Source organism: Neomonachus schauinslandi, chromosome 5 (genome assembly GCF_002201575.2).
Source record: "Neomonachus schauinslandi chromosome 5, ASM220157v2, whole genome shotgun sequence".
Taxonomy (NCBI): Eukaryota; Metazoa; Chordata; class Mammalia; order Carnivora; family Phocidae; genus Neomonachus; species Neomonachus schauinslandi.
Genome location: NC_058407.1, coordinates 54,766,332 through 54,781,711, shown reverse-complemented (window position 1 = coordinate 54,781,711; position 15,380 = coordinate 54,766,332). Strand labels below are relative to the sequence as shown.

Below are 15,380 nucleotides of genomic sequence, written 5' to 3'. Positions count from 1 at the left end.
TTTTTATTATTATGCATGTATACTACTTATTCTCTTCATGTCATTTATAGTCCATATTAGAGAAATTGTTACTTCAAATTTAATTTTTGTAAAGTTGTTCTCACCAGTCTACCATTATAGTTTCCCTGTATCAGTTTTTTTTTTTTAAATAGAGCTATATTCTGGTTTATTTATGCTCCTTTTCATTCATCTGTTGATGTGTTTCTCTTCTGTAATAGATATCATATTTGCTCGTCATTTGAAATGTGCTATCACAATACCATTTATATCAAACATGCAGGGATTTTGCTCTTACATTTTCAAGCTCTTTGTCTTGGCATCTGATAATCAACTTATAGGTTATTTCATCCATAAACTTCAAAATCCTGTTATTCCATGCTTGTTCCTTTGTATATCTGGATTCCAGTCATACTCCTTTTTGTTTTTTGAGACTTAAATTATTTTTCACAAAAATGGATTTTTATTTTTTAAGAATAAATATTAATGAATCTATATAGACTTAATTTCAAAGGACATTACTATTGATTGCCATTATTTTGAAGTCCTGGACTGAGGTGGTTAGCACTGATTATAAGGAAGGAACTTGAATAAAATTAATAGGCTCGAGTATTTTTTGTGTTGTTTACCTACCCTTTTTTGTTGTAGTCCAGACATTTGAAAATGAAAATACTGTTTTTCTTCCAAAACAAAAAGGATTTAATACTGTGAATTATTTGAATTTCTTAAAGTTTTCATCAATTCTATAACTTTATAGTTATTACATTTTTTACATTATCTTGCATTTTATGTGACCTTTAAATAAATAATATATACTCAGTTCCTATTTTACACTTAATAAGTGGAAAAGTGAAAACTTCTAAAAGGCAAAGGTGAGAATGAAGAGTTGATCTTTAAACAATTACATAATAAAAATAAAATCATTATTTAATTTTGTCTACTATAAAAAAAGTTAAATTGGATATAGTTTGATCATAATTTGTGTTTCTCTTTATATTGAGTACATTTTCCATCAGTGACTCAGTTCATGCTGTATAGAGAGACTTGTTGATCCTCAGGTTGAATTCTAGAATTAAAGTGACTTGAAATTTTTCTGGAGAAAAGCTAACTTACATGCATATTATTTATTCTCTACCTCCAACAACAACAGAAATGGTCAAAAATTCCTGCCCACTGTCAATCTTATTCACTCACACTGGCACTGGTCATTCTTAGCTTAGCCCTTTTGCGGCTTAAGTATAATTCTATCTTTTTCTGCTTCTCACAAAGTTATTAAACAAATACAAGCTCAATTAAAGAATGCATGAGCATGGAATGTTTTCTATTTCTTTCTGTCTTCCTCAGTTTCTTCCATAAGTGTTTATATAGACAATGGAATATTACTTAGCTATCAAAAAGAATGAAATCTTGCCATTTGCAATAACATGGATGGAACTAGAAGGTATTATGCTAAGCAAAATAAGTCAGAGAGACAAATACCATATGATTTCACTCATGTGGAATTTAAGAAACAAACCAGATGAACATAGGGGAAGGGAAGGAAAAATAAAATAAGATGAAAACAGAGAGGGAGGCAAACCATAAAGACTCTAAACTATAGGAAACAAACTGAGGGTTGCTGTAGGGGAGGTGGGAAGGGGATGGGGTTACTGGGTGATGGGCATTAAGGAGGGTACTTGAAGTAATGAACACATTATGCAACTGATGAATCACTAAATTCTACCTCTGAAACTAATACAGTATATGTTAATTAAGTTGAATTTAAATTAAAAAATTTTGGGGGCGGCTGGGTGGCTCAGTTGGTTAGGCGACTGCCTTCGGCTCAGGTCGTGATCCTGGAGTCCCGGGATCGGGTCCCGCATCGGGCTCCCTGCTCAGCGGGGAGCCTGCTTCTCCCTCTGACCCTCCCCCCTCTCATGTGCTCACTCTCTGTCTCTCTCATTCTCTCTCAAATAAATAAAATAAAAATCTTTAAAATAAAAAAAATAAATAAATTAAAAATTTTTTAAAAAGAAAAAAATGCATGAAAATTTAGTTCAACCTCTCAACATTTTAATGTTTTGTTAGCTGTTCTCACTCAAAACATGTAAGTTGAAATGATGTGTTTTGATGTGGACAAGTTTGTGTAGAATAGATAAAGGCACTGTGTTTCTAGAATTGCTGTGTGCCTAAGGACCTCTTCACAAGAAGGTCATAGGAATAGAAAATGCCAGGACAACTGGAGTTGAGAGGTGTTGTAAGGATGGGGCATGAAGTAGGTCATTATGTCACAGGTATTTATATTTATTGATTGATTGATAGATTGGTTTCATTACCATATAACTTAAATACAGTGAAATGTATAGATCTTAAGTATAAGTTCAGTGAGTTCAAATGTGTATATGGTGCAATTAAAACCTTTCCAAGATTTACATTACCATCGCCTGTAAAAGTTTGCTCATGCCACTTTTTTATCAACCTCCAACCCCACCCCCACCCCATGTCAGGCAACCACTCTTCTAATTTAATTCAGCCCTTAGATGAATTTTTTTGTCATAGGGAAACTTCAGAAAGTTCAGTACCTCTGATAGGAGTATCTTGTAACTGGTGAGGTTACCAGTTTATGAAATTTGTTTACCATCTTGATCTTCTTGCATAATATTTGCTAAGATTTTAGTGACATTGTTTTAGCTTGATGTGCATGGTTTTTTGAAGATCTATAAACAGCTGTCTTCTGCATATTCCAATCTTTGAAGGCAGGATATAGGAATTTAGTAGTGAAAGATCAGACTATGTAGTCTCTGGGACTTTTCCCAAGGGATCAGATCATTTGTATGTGTGTGGAATAAGAAGCATTATATAATAGGTGCCCATTGTTTGTCCCACTATGATCCATGGACAGTCTGTCAGGATTATTGATCATGCTTATTAAAATTCAGATTCCTGGGCCTCCTTTGTAGACTTACAGAATGAGAAGCTCCAGGAACTAGGAATATACTGCTGCTTTTTAAAAAGTGGTCATCACAAGTGACTTGCATACACAAATCTTGACTCAAACAAGAATATTACTTAGCCTCTGTGAGCTTTGATGAACTAATCTGAGCTTCTCAATGGTTCTTAAATGAGTTAGGAAATGCTTAAGACAATCCCTGGCATTCAGTAAGGCACAACCTATGTTATCCAGTTTTACTATTGCTATGTTTCTTGTTATGAACACCCCTATTTAAAACCCCTACTTAAAATCATTGAATCTTCTCTTACTGTTTTGGTGAAAAGGAATAAAGTCCATAATGTGATCTCAACCTACATATCTCTTCACTCACATCTCTAATATCAAGCACTCTCTTACTTTTTAAGGCCTGTCCCCATTAATTACTTTTCAGTGCCACATTTCCTCTCAACATAGAGCCTCTATTAAGTGCTATTCTCTTACCTGGAACACTTTCTCTCTGTTCTCTGGAAACACCAGTCCAAATGCTATTTTCTCAAAGTTCCCTGAACACACTTCCTCAAAATAAGTCAAGTATCTAAGTCAAGTATCTTTAATTATGTAGTCTTCTGAGACTATTGCTATTTACATTTTTAAGCATTTATCGTAATGCCAATTTTATACTTATCTGATTATATGAATAGTGTGTATTATCTACACTTGACTTAAAAGGTAGACACTATGTCTAGTTTTGCAAACCACTAATAAGTAGTAGGTGATTAAAAAAATAAGACTGAGGTGCTTTTTGACTGGTCAGGTTTGTTCTGTTTGTCCTAAATTAAGGGACCAAATAGACTTATATTATTTTTTGTTTATATCATCTTTTATTACAGTCTATGACTGTACTTACATACATTAAATCATTACAGAATTCATATTTTAAGGCACTCAAGTCTCCCAAATTAAGGTACCTATTGTACTTTGTTCTCTAATTTCAAACATTAAAACATGAGAAGTAAAACTGCACCTTCATATTAAATTTGAGGTTTAAATTTGTAGAATAAATTAAGTACTTTCAGAAATCTCAAGTCAGAAATTAACAGGCTAGAGGTTGAATTAATAATCTTACCATGGTTTGATCGTCACTTGGTTTATTCTTATTACAAATTTGGCTTTTTATTTACAAATCTAAACAATTAAAATTCTACTTTTAGATGGTACAGTAGAGATATTAATGGAAGAGACAGATCCACACATTTGCTATGTCCCTGGACATTTATCTTGCTTTAAAATGCTAATCTTTTGTGCCTTGAGCTTCTTACTGAGCAGTGAATGTTTATCTATGCACAATCCATTTCTCTTCCTGCTGGGATTTTCTTTAGAGTCAGTGGTGCCATCACTGAACAATTCTGAATGTGCTTCGTTAGGTATATTTGTTCTACATGGAGTATTCTGAGAGATCACACTTTCATTTTTGGCTCCCATGGCTTCTCCTAAAGCTGTTAAAATTCCGTCAGATTGGTTTACCATAAACTTTGTATCTTCTTCAGTGAAGTATGTTTCTTGTTATGAACATGGTTTTAAGCATTTCTGTGAGGTCTATCAGCATGGAGAACCACTTTTCTTTCATCTTGTAGATGATGTGTTGAGTTTTGGCTGTGGCTGGAGTCCTCTTCTGACCATCCCTAAATCAACTTTAATCAAAAGGCTAACATCCCTGACATCGCCTGTCAAAGTGTGTTTAGCCTTCTGTTTACTCGGTAACTCTGTAAGTTATCAGTAAGATAATTCCCTCTCCTGTGACATTTCCTTGAAGGTCTTCATTTACAATTATATCCAGGATGACCAAATAAACAGCACAAAATACTGGATTTCCTCCATCCAGTACTGAAATACTGTATCCCAGAGCTGCTGACAGCTTCTGCAATTTCTTTGGTTGCTACCACTCATTCCATTGGGTGGCCATTGTCCATTGGTTTTCTCATTGTGACAGTGTCCAGAATAAAGTCCTAGACATGCGTTTAGAAGCTCCAGAAGTGTTTCTCAGCTTGTGTAAAGCCTCAGATTAATTTTTAATTAAAATTTAGGGCATGATAGAGAAACCTAATTATTCTAATTTACCATCCTTTAATAAAGTAAAGTAGCATAGCTTCGTGTTAGCAATGGTCATTTAGAAAACAGCTATTTTAGGTATAGAGGACAAGTTTTATTATCTTAAATTTGAGACCTAAATTTGGGAAAGGTAAAATAAAAAGATTATCATAGGAAAAAAATACAAACATAAGCCACAGGTATCCAAGTATAAGTTATTCATTATGCAAGAAACAGTACACATAGTATTTTAAAACACACACAAACACACACATGCACATATGTGCTCAGCAATAAGTGACTATAATATTAGGCATTTTTAACTTTTACAAAAATCAATAGTTATCAAAGATAATTTATAAATATGTCAAAAAGTACAGAGAATTAAAAATATATTTATGATAAAAAGAAACTCTGTTACTTGGGCACAAAATAACTAGTATTTAACAAAGAGAAAGCTCAAATTCTGCCTACTCCTTTTTTATTTGCATATCATTCATTTAACAGTTTGCAGTAAAGGAGTCACAATCCTTTTTCACCCCTTGTGAATGGACCTATTATATTTAGCCAGTTTTGTTAAATTTTAAGTATATTTCATTGCTTCCATCTCTCATTATTTTCACTTACTATATATCAGGCACACAAAATTCACCTCATTCATACCCTCTGCACTTACTGTACGTCTTCAACTATATTTCATTATTTACTATTACATTTTGAAGCAACCACACTTGTCTTCCTTTAAAAGAATATATTTCCTTTTTATCTCTCTTCTTGTCCTAGATAATAAATATGCATTGCTCTACATATATACTCTGATACCTTACACACATTTTTTTTTTACATTTCTTCAAAATGAACAGGTATGTAACATGACCCAAACACATTTATATGTCTTCTTTAGTTGAAGATTATAATGGGTTACATATGAGCACAGATTATATTTTCTGTGAATGTAATTTAAAAATTAATTTAGTTTAAGGTCTTACAGTTAACAAGAATCTTGAAATTACTACTTAAGTTGACATGTCTGTGTTTATCCTTATGGCTTGAACAAGGTAAAGAAATTTATAAGCATGAATTCCTTTAAAAGGCTTTCTTTATTACAGTTTTTCTTAGATGAACACAATATTTTGTTTATGAATAATTTTTAGAAACAACATATTTTGATTCATAAAGTAAATATGGAAATTTAGAATTAAAATCATAATACAATAATTTTTTAAATTTTATTTTTATTTTTTAAGATCTACTCTCAGCAGCTTTTGAGTATAAACGACAGGATTGTTAACCACAGTCACCATGCTGTTCATTAAATTCTCAGAATTTATTCATCTTATAACTGGACGTTTGTACACTTTGACAACCTTTGCCTCTCACCCCTGCCTCTGGCAACCACCAATCTGTGCTCTGTTTCTAGGAGATCTATTTATTTAGATTACACATATAAGTGAAATCATATAGTATATTTCTTTCTCTTTCTGGCTTATTTTACTTAGTATAATGCCCTCAAGTGTCCGTCCAGGTCCATCCAGTTGTCACAAATGGCAGGATATCCTTCTTTTTATGGCTGGATAGTATTCCATTATGTGTGTGTGTGTGTGTGTGTGTATCACAAATTCTTTGTGCATCTGCAGACACTTAGGTTGTTTTCATGTTTTGACTATTGTAACTTGGCTATTGTAAAAAATGCTACAGTAAACATAGGAGGGCATATATCTCTTTGGAATGATTTATTTTCTGTTGAGAAGTGGGATTGCTATACCATATGGCAATTCTATTTTTAATTTTTTGAGGAACATCTATACTGTTTTCTGAGTGGCTGTACCCATTACATTCCCACCAACTCTGTACAAGTGTTACCTATTCTCCACATCCTTACCAGCACTTGTCATCTCTTGTCTTTTTGATTGTAACTATTCTAATAGGTGAGAGGTGATACTGTGGTTTTGATTTGCATTTTTCTGATGATTAATGATGTTGAGCACCTTTTCATGTATCTGCTGACCATTTGATTATCTTTGGAAAAATGTCTATTTTGGTCCTTTGCCCATTTTTAATCAAGTTACCTGATTTTGTTTTTTTACAGTTGAGTGTAGTATTTTTACAGAAATAGGAAAAACAATTCTAAAATTTGTGTGGTAACACAGAAGACACCTAATGGTCAAAGCAATCCTGAGAATAAAGCTGGAGGCATCACACTTTCTGATTTTAAACTATGTTACAAAGTTATAGTAATCAAAAAAGTATGATACTGGCATAAAAACAGACATAGACCAACAGAACAGAATTAAGAACCTAGAAATAAACCCATGTATATATGGCTAACTGATCTTTGACAAATATTTGACAATACTCAATGAATAAAAGATTGAGTCTAGTCAATAAATGGTGTTCATGTGCAAAAAAAAAAAAAGAAAGAAACTGACCCATATCTTACACACTCACAAAATTTACCTCAAAATGGATTGAAGACTTAAATGTAAGACCTGAAACCATAAAACTCATAGGAGAAAACAAAAGGAAAAAGCTCCTTGACACTGTTCTTGGCACGCATTTCTGGATCTGACAGCAACAGCATAAGCAAGAAAAACAAAACTAAACAAGTAGGACTACATCAAACTGAAAAGCTTCTCCAAAGCAAAAGAAATGGTCAACAAGATGAAAAGGCAACCTGTGTAATGGGAGAAAATATTTATGAACCACATATCTGATAATGGGTTAATATCTAAAATATGTAAAGAATTCTTACAATTATTAGTCTTAGACAAAGTAGAATATTATTTACACTGTGATAAAATTAGGAAGAGACATAAAGAGTTGTTTTGAAACCCAGTAACTCTCATTTTTAAAAAGAATCTTCTACTTATCAGAAATATTAAATTAACTTTTGTTAGCCCACATTATAAATCCCTATATTCACAAATAATATTTTAAAAGACTCTTTAAATTATGTTTATATGTTTATATATATCCTTACCTCTAACCAAGACCAAGACTATTAGCTTAATTCACTGAAGTTTAGAATATTTTTTGGGGGGAGGGAGGAGCAGAGGGAGAGAGAAAATCTTAGGCTACATGCCCAGTGTGGAGCCCAATATAGGACTCTGTCTCACACCCTGAGATCATGACCTGAGCCAAAATCAAGAGTTGGATGCTTAACCAACTGAGCCACCCAGGTGACTCTAGAATAATTTTTTTACAAAAAAATACTTACTATCTAGCTTTTTACATAGCTGTTTTAGGAAGGGGAAAAAAGCTTTATTTAGAAGAGTCAAAATATGTAAAGCATTGAAAGTTAAACATTTTTTAAAAATTCCTTATTTTTTTTAATTTATATAAATCCTAAAAAACTATCAATTCAAATTTGAGATCCAACAGATTGTAAAAGACCTTAAAATTTGCTTCATTGAATGCTTGTTTTATGGAGCCTCTCAAATGAACAAATTTGTTCATATCAAAAGTTCCTCAAACTGTCACTACAATTCCAAATTGCCCTTATTGAAATTATGCCAGTTGGAGGGATTTGCATATTAGTTAGGATTGTAACATGAAACATGAAGAAGCAGATTTTTAGTTTGGAAAGAACACAGATTTTAAAAAACTCCATGAGAACTGCAATAGTCAGTGAGGACATAGTTATGAAACCATGTATCTTCAAGACCTGGCCCAACACTAGTAGTTCAAAGAAGCCTCTAGCCCCAGCAGAGGGAATTGAGTAAAATATTTTCAGGAACGTAAAGACAATACTGAGGAATGTCCTTATAAGTTTTGGAAAAGCTAAATTGTTGTAACATTTCTCCAAAGGACACTAGTGTGACACACTAGTGTGACATGAGATTTTGAAACTGGCAGCTTCTAATCCACTTGAGAGGCCAGTTTTTCTGAACTCTGTCTCCTGTCCTTTGAACTTCAACTTATAAACCAGGAGTCAGCACCTTCAGTGAACAGGCTAAATCCAGACCCACATCTGTTTGTACAAATAAAGTTTTATTGGAACACAACCTCATGCATTTATTACATATTGTCTTTGGTTGTTTTCATGCTGTAATACAGATTTGAGTCGCAGCAAAGACTGTTTGGACCACAGAGCCTAAGATATTTACTATCTGGCCTTTTGTAGAAAGATATTTATTGAACCTTATTAAGAGACATAAAGCCTTATAGACAATAGACAAGTAGAGAGGATGGCTGGTGGCAAATTAATGCTGTGGAAGATCCACATAAGTGAAAATGTATACAAATTTGACCAATGACCTGGAAGTCTGGGGGGTACTCTTTTCTCAGGACAGAGAAGAAAAACAAATATTGAGAAGTCTGTGAAATAATTGGAGCTCAGATTAAAAATAAAACTTCATACTCATGGATAGGATGGCCCTCAGCAGAGGGAAACTCCAGGTATCCCAGATGTGCACACTACTATAGGACTGAGCTGCTTGTTAGCATCACTGAGGGACTGGCCAAATCTTGCTGAGTACTCTGCGTGCTAGGCTTCACCAGCCTGAGACCATTAGCGACAGTCTACTGTTAGGTTAATTAGCTTGCTATAGCAAAGGAAGATACAAACCATGAGGAACCATGGTTTCTCCTTAAAATGGGGAGTCAAGGAAGGTTATTTTATAGCATTTTGGATGCTGAAATAAGTCATAGAATGATATTCGCAGGAATTAAATGGATTTTGTGAAATGAGCCACTGGAAGATGAGTGGTCTTACCTTTAAAATATATGTCTCTATGGGCGCCTGGGTGGCTCAGTTGGTTAAGCGACTGCCTTCGGCTCAGGTCATGATCCTGGAGTCCCGGGATCGAGTCCCGCATCCGGCTCCCTGCTCGGCAGGGAGCCTGCTTCTCCCTCTGACCCTTCCCCCTCTCATGTGCTCTCTGTCTCAAATAAATAAAATCTTTAAAAAAATAAAATAAAATAAAATAAAATATATGTCTCTATATGATGGACTCTGAAAAACAAACTGAGAGTTCTAGAGGGGAGGGGGGTGGGAGGATGGGTTAGCCTGGTGATGGGTATTGAGGAGGGCACGTTCTGCATGGAGCACTGGGTGTTATCCACAAACAATGAATCATGGAACACTACATCTAAAACTAATGATGTATGGGGATTAACATAACAATAAAAAATTTAAAAAATATGTCTCTATAGAGTTACTATAGCTTCAAATGAATGTGTCTAAATAAACTGATATTAAAGGGCTTGGGCTTAGTTTATCTTGCATATGTTGGTACAGTTTATCTGTTCTGTGAGTCCTCATACAATTTTGGAAATATGGTTTCTGTTTCAGGGTGCAATATAAGAACATGCATTGGAGTAATAAACACCACACTCAGGTTTATAGGGAAAAGATGTAATTGAGAATAGGTGCAGCTTCTATTTGTACTTTTCTTAAATTGGTACAGCTTAGTTTATAAAGATCTCCTTCCTCCCTTGGCCTCTGAACAAACACTGATAAGAGTTGAGTGGAGTTACCAAACACTAAATACTCCTGCTAAGATCTCTCCCTCTATCTTCCCCTCTGACATATTCAGCATTATCCCACTACTGCTCTGCTTTAAAACTCCAGGGAGATTCTCAATGTTCTTTTTAGCCTGTCACTTCCAGAAGCGCAGGTCTCCCTAGGTATGTATTATGTTTCAGACTATAGAATGTGAGCTCACAGTACTTTTCCACATGATCATTTCTTACAGTCTAAATACTTATTTTTCCTGTAGCCCTTACCATCATCTGACACAATATGCATTTTACTTATTTCTTTTTAAAGTTGGTACCCCTTGTTTCGGTAGGCAGAAGCTAGGGCACATGCCCTCTTCCCAAGATTTCTGTCTGTTGATTATTTAATCAAACACTAATGTAGGTACTGCTGTGAAGGGATTTTACAGAGGTAGTAAAATCTCAAACCAGTTGATCTTAAGATAAAAGAGATTATCCCTCTATCCAGGTGGAATTGACTCAGTCAGGTAAGCCCTTTAAAAAGCAGAGTTTTGTCTGGCTGGTAGAAGAAAGGAAAGACAGATGTATTCAAATTGAGAGAAGAATGTGAAGTGCTATTGGTGCTTTTGGAGATGGAGTGGGTTATGTGCAAGCAGCAGCCCCAAGGAGCTGAACGTGATCCTTGGCTGATAGTCAGTAAAGAAATGAGGACCTCAGTCCTCCAACAGCAAGATGAACTCTGCTAACAGCATGAATGATCTTGGAAGTAGATTATTTCCCAGAGAGTACAGATAAGAGCCTACCTCTGCCAACATCTTGTTTTTTCATCCTTGTGAGAACCTAAATAGAGGTCCCAGCCAATACCAGTCAGACTTTTGGCCTGCAGGACCAAAATAATTAATGGGTGATGTTTTCAGCTGTTATGAGAGTAGAGGTATTTTCCCCATTTTGTTTTTTGTTATTAGTGTCTAGAATTATGCCTGGAATATAAGAAACATTTTAGAAATAATTCCAATTAACCTGCTAAACTAAACACTGTGAATAGTTTGAGACTATTTTAATCTATAGACTCACTCTAGATATTTAGCTGTAAATCCAGTTGAGTAAAGGATTAAGGGTTAAATGTTTGAAGAGTCCATCTAAAAATCTTATATAATCTCTGGTAACATTTTAAAAAAATTATAAAAGGCATCAGTGATACACTTCCAAGTGTTTGATTTTTTTTTAGATGAATTGATTATCAGACACTGAATACTTGATTTAATGGATGTTTTAGTGCACTTTATGTGACACAAATTAATTTGCCATAGAGGCAGGAAACCTATCTCTAAGGTAATTAGTCATGGTCAAATCTTAATTATCTCCTTAAATAGGAAAACAGGCTTATCAAGATATTTACTATGGTATTCTTGAGTGGTACTCTCTCTTATTTGTTAATAACCCTTTCCACTAAAATAAAACATTCTATGGTATAGATTTTAACACGTGGACTTTGAAATAATGACACCCATTTTTCAACACCTCTAACCTCTGTATTCCTTCCAGTCATACCACAAGTTGCTTTTACCTCTATACATGAGGAAAATGGGCCTTAGAGAGATTATGTAACTAGCTTAAGATCAGAAAAATTGAATTTGTAAACCTAAGATTCCAGCCCAAGTGGATGCATAACTGAGGTTCCATGTTTGTCCTAGTCTGACATACCATCAATTAGTGATGTTTTGTTTATTAAATTCATCTGTAATTATTATGACTATATATTCATGTCTGAATATTTGCAGTGTTTGTAACAGTTTTATTGAATATTAACAAGATATGATGATCATTTTCTTAGGCACTAATTTTATCCTAGAAACTTTGTTAGAAGGCTTGGATTGTATGGGCTTTTGTCACAAGGGCAATAGTCACATCTCAAAACAAGTGCAAAATTGAGTTAACTTTGATCAGCAAATGGACGGAACAATCTTGAAGCAACCAATTATCAATCAATTGACCTTCCTTTTACTTACATTCCTTCAATGCACGTTTGTTGAGAGTACATCATGTGCGGCATTGTATTCTATGCTGAATTTAGCATGACATTTGTCCTTGGTATTTTGAGAGCTTTGAGAGAGAGATTTGAGGTGATTTATTGTCAGAGACCTGAAGTTGAAAGATGAGTAGGTGTTAGTTAGCCTTAAGAGGGGCAGTTGAGAGGGAAAAAGAGAGCAAAAGTGTGGGAATATTCTAGATGAAAGTAAATAAAAACTGAAAATTAAGCAGAGTTTGCTTTTTTTTTTTTTTTTTTTTTAAGGAACTAAAAGAAGTGCACTGTTGTTGGATGTTAGAGTCCATTATTTGGGAAAGGAGCACTTGGAGGCAGAGCTTTAAAAAGGATGTGTATGCAGTGCCTTCTAGGCTGCATTAATACAGTTGAAATTTATGTGGTGCCGCTGAAGGGAATGCAATGAGTAGGTTTTTTATTTGTTCATTCACTCATTCAACAATATTCATTAAAGGCTTGCTTTGTGCACTGTGCCAGGTACTGGCTTATGGGTTAGGAGCTGGACTGCAGTGAATTTGTATTGTCAGGGTCCTTTCCCTCATGGAGCTTATTATCTGGATTGATGGTTTTGAAAGGTCATTCTGCTGCAAAATAAATAATAAACTGTAGCAAGGAAAGACCAGACAGAAGGAGCTGGAATAGGAAGCAAACAGGGATGATTGCCTGAGCTGAAGATTTAGGATCTAGCAACAAAGAAGTCATTGGTGGCAGAAATGGGGATATATTAGTTGGAGGAGGCATTTAGACCCCAACTTCTTTTTATAAAGTTAGAATGAGATGGAGGACAGGTACTGTATATCTTTATCACTATATTTCCAGTCCTTGTCTACTAATTTAACCTTGACTCTCTATCATCATCTTTGCCAGATCATTGATTACAAGCATTCTTGATTTTAGCATGTGCTCAACATCTGCTTAACTTACAGTTGGGACTAAATTTGATGGTTTGGGGTATTTTCCCTGATTTTTAAAATTTACAAATAAGTACCGTTTTCTGAATAATGAATTGTTTAACTTTTTGGACATTTTTCAGTATTATAGGGCTATAGTCACATTCAATTAAAGACTGCATAACATGTTAATGAGTGGTTAGTGAATCTCTCTTTCCCCCAAATATCTACTAATCTACTAAAAAATTTATAAAAGTTGGTCACTTCCCCAATTGACAACCTACTTTAGGAACTATTTGTGCATTTATTTTTTTGTACTGTGCAATTTGTTCTTGTTTACACAGGTTTGCTCTATAATATTTCATTTGTAAATGCTGGCACTCGCTCACAGTATTTAAAACAAAAAGTTCAAATTGTTATTTGAGTTTTCTTCCCTACCCTTGAAGGAGAAAGTAAATAAATTTGCTCCTTTTCTGTTTTTCTTAGTTTTTAAAGTTATATTAAGTTTATAAAGTGCATGCTTTTAAAATTGTATTTTTGGTTTTGAAAAAGGAAATATATTCAACAATTTATTTAATAATTTTCTAAATATTAAAGTTAGAATGTAATTATAATTTGCAAAACAGTTCATTCTTCCACCACATTCTTGAAACAAAAACATGGGCCCTTTATTCATACTCCCTATGTTCAGGTCCTCATTCTTTTGGAAAAAATGGTATTTGGAGATTTGAAAGGTTCCAACTTTATATTTAGATCTGACAGAAAGAAACTTCAGAATAAGTTCTATTCTTAAGCCCCCTGACAATTATGTCTATGCATAATTTTTTATTAGTCATGTTATAGCCTATTAATGCATTTGGTGGAAGTCACAAGGTTGGATTTGACTATATTTGTACTTAACTTTTCTTCTGCTAAAGTCTTATTTGTTTTAGTTTGGCTGTCTATTCTCTATCTGAAGTGTTATACATTCAAATTTCAGTAGCAATACGTTATAGATGATGTAGAAAAAGTTTGACGGTTTTGGAGAAAAAAAGGTAGAATTATTTCTTTAAATTATCATAGTACTTTAAAAGTCTTGACTGTGTAAAATTTAAAGTGTATGACAGAAACGTTTGATATTTCTTAGACATCCTAAAGCCACTCCCATTTTCCAGTTTGAGAAACACTTTGTTTATGAAAAATTTCAACCTTATTTGCCCAATCCATTTGTTCCAACTCCTTTTTTTTCTTATTCTTAGCAATATACTTAGCAGCACAGTTGCATAAATGGAAAATTTAGAATAAAAATCCTCAATCAAAACTTCCATTTTGTGCATTGCATTTTTGTGTCAGATAATTCAATATTTATAAGTGCTTATAGCCTACAATAATTAATGGAAGCTAACAGGTACCTTAAAAGATCAAACATTTCAAATTATTAATAAAAACAAGAATTTAGAACTATCCTATTTAAGTAAGCTCTCAACAAAGTTGGGCTTCTTTATTCTAATTTTTATCTATAACACCTTGAGGGCAAACTTTGTGAAAGAATCTGAAGATTTACATTGGGAAATTGATGGATACATATAGATAAATACTAAAGGATAGGAAGAAAAAAGGCTTTTCTTCTGGATAGTTGTTTCTAAAAGAGTACATTTTATCTGTTCCTCTGGTATTAGTTCTATGATAAAATCTCCCTTGTAGAAGGTTTCTATATAATTCAGTAGGCTTTCCTTATAATTTGTAAAAAGATGCCTTATAAATGAAACCTATAATTTATGATTATGGTTTATGTCAAAGTCAAGTATTTTTCTCTTACTTTGAAGACTTAAATGTTAATTTGCAGTATTAAAATGTCTTATTTTCCTACTCAAAATTATTTCTGCTTTTAATATTCAAGCACGTTAGGTGAATGGCTGTTCTCCAAAGAAATTAACAACTATGGATTTAAAATTCTATTTTTTTTTTTGCTTATAAAATTTTAACAGTATCCTTTTGGCTTTATGGATCCAGACTTTAAAATTGACTGATA

General features: G+C 33.7%; 1 pseudogene; it reads right to left on the bottom strand.

Annotated features, from left to right (window-relative positions):
* Nucleotides 1-4,165: 4,165 nt before the first annotated feature.
* On the bottom strand, nt 4,166-11,263 carry LOC110570514 (annotated as a pseudogene).
* Nucleotides 11,264-15,380: the final 4,117 nt, after the last annotated feature.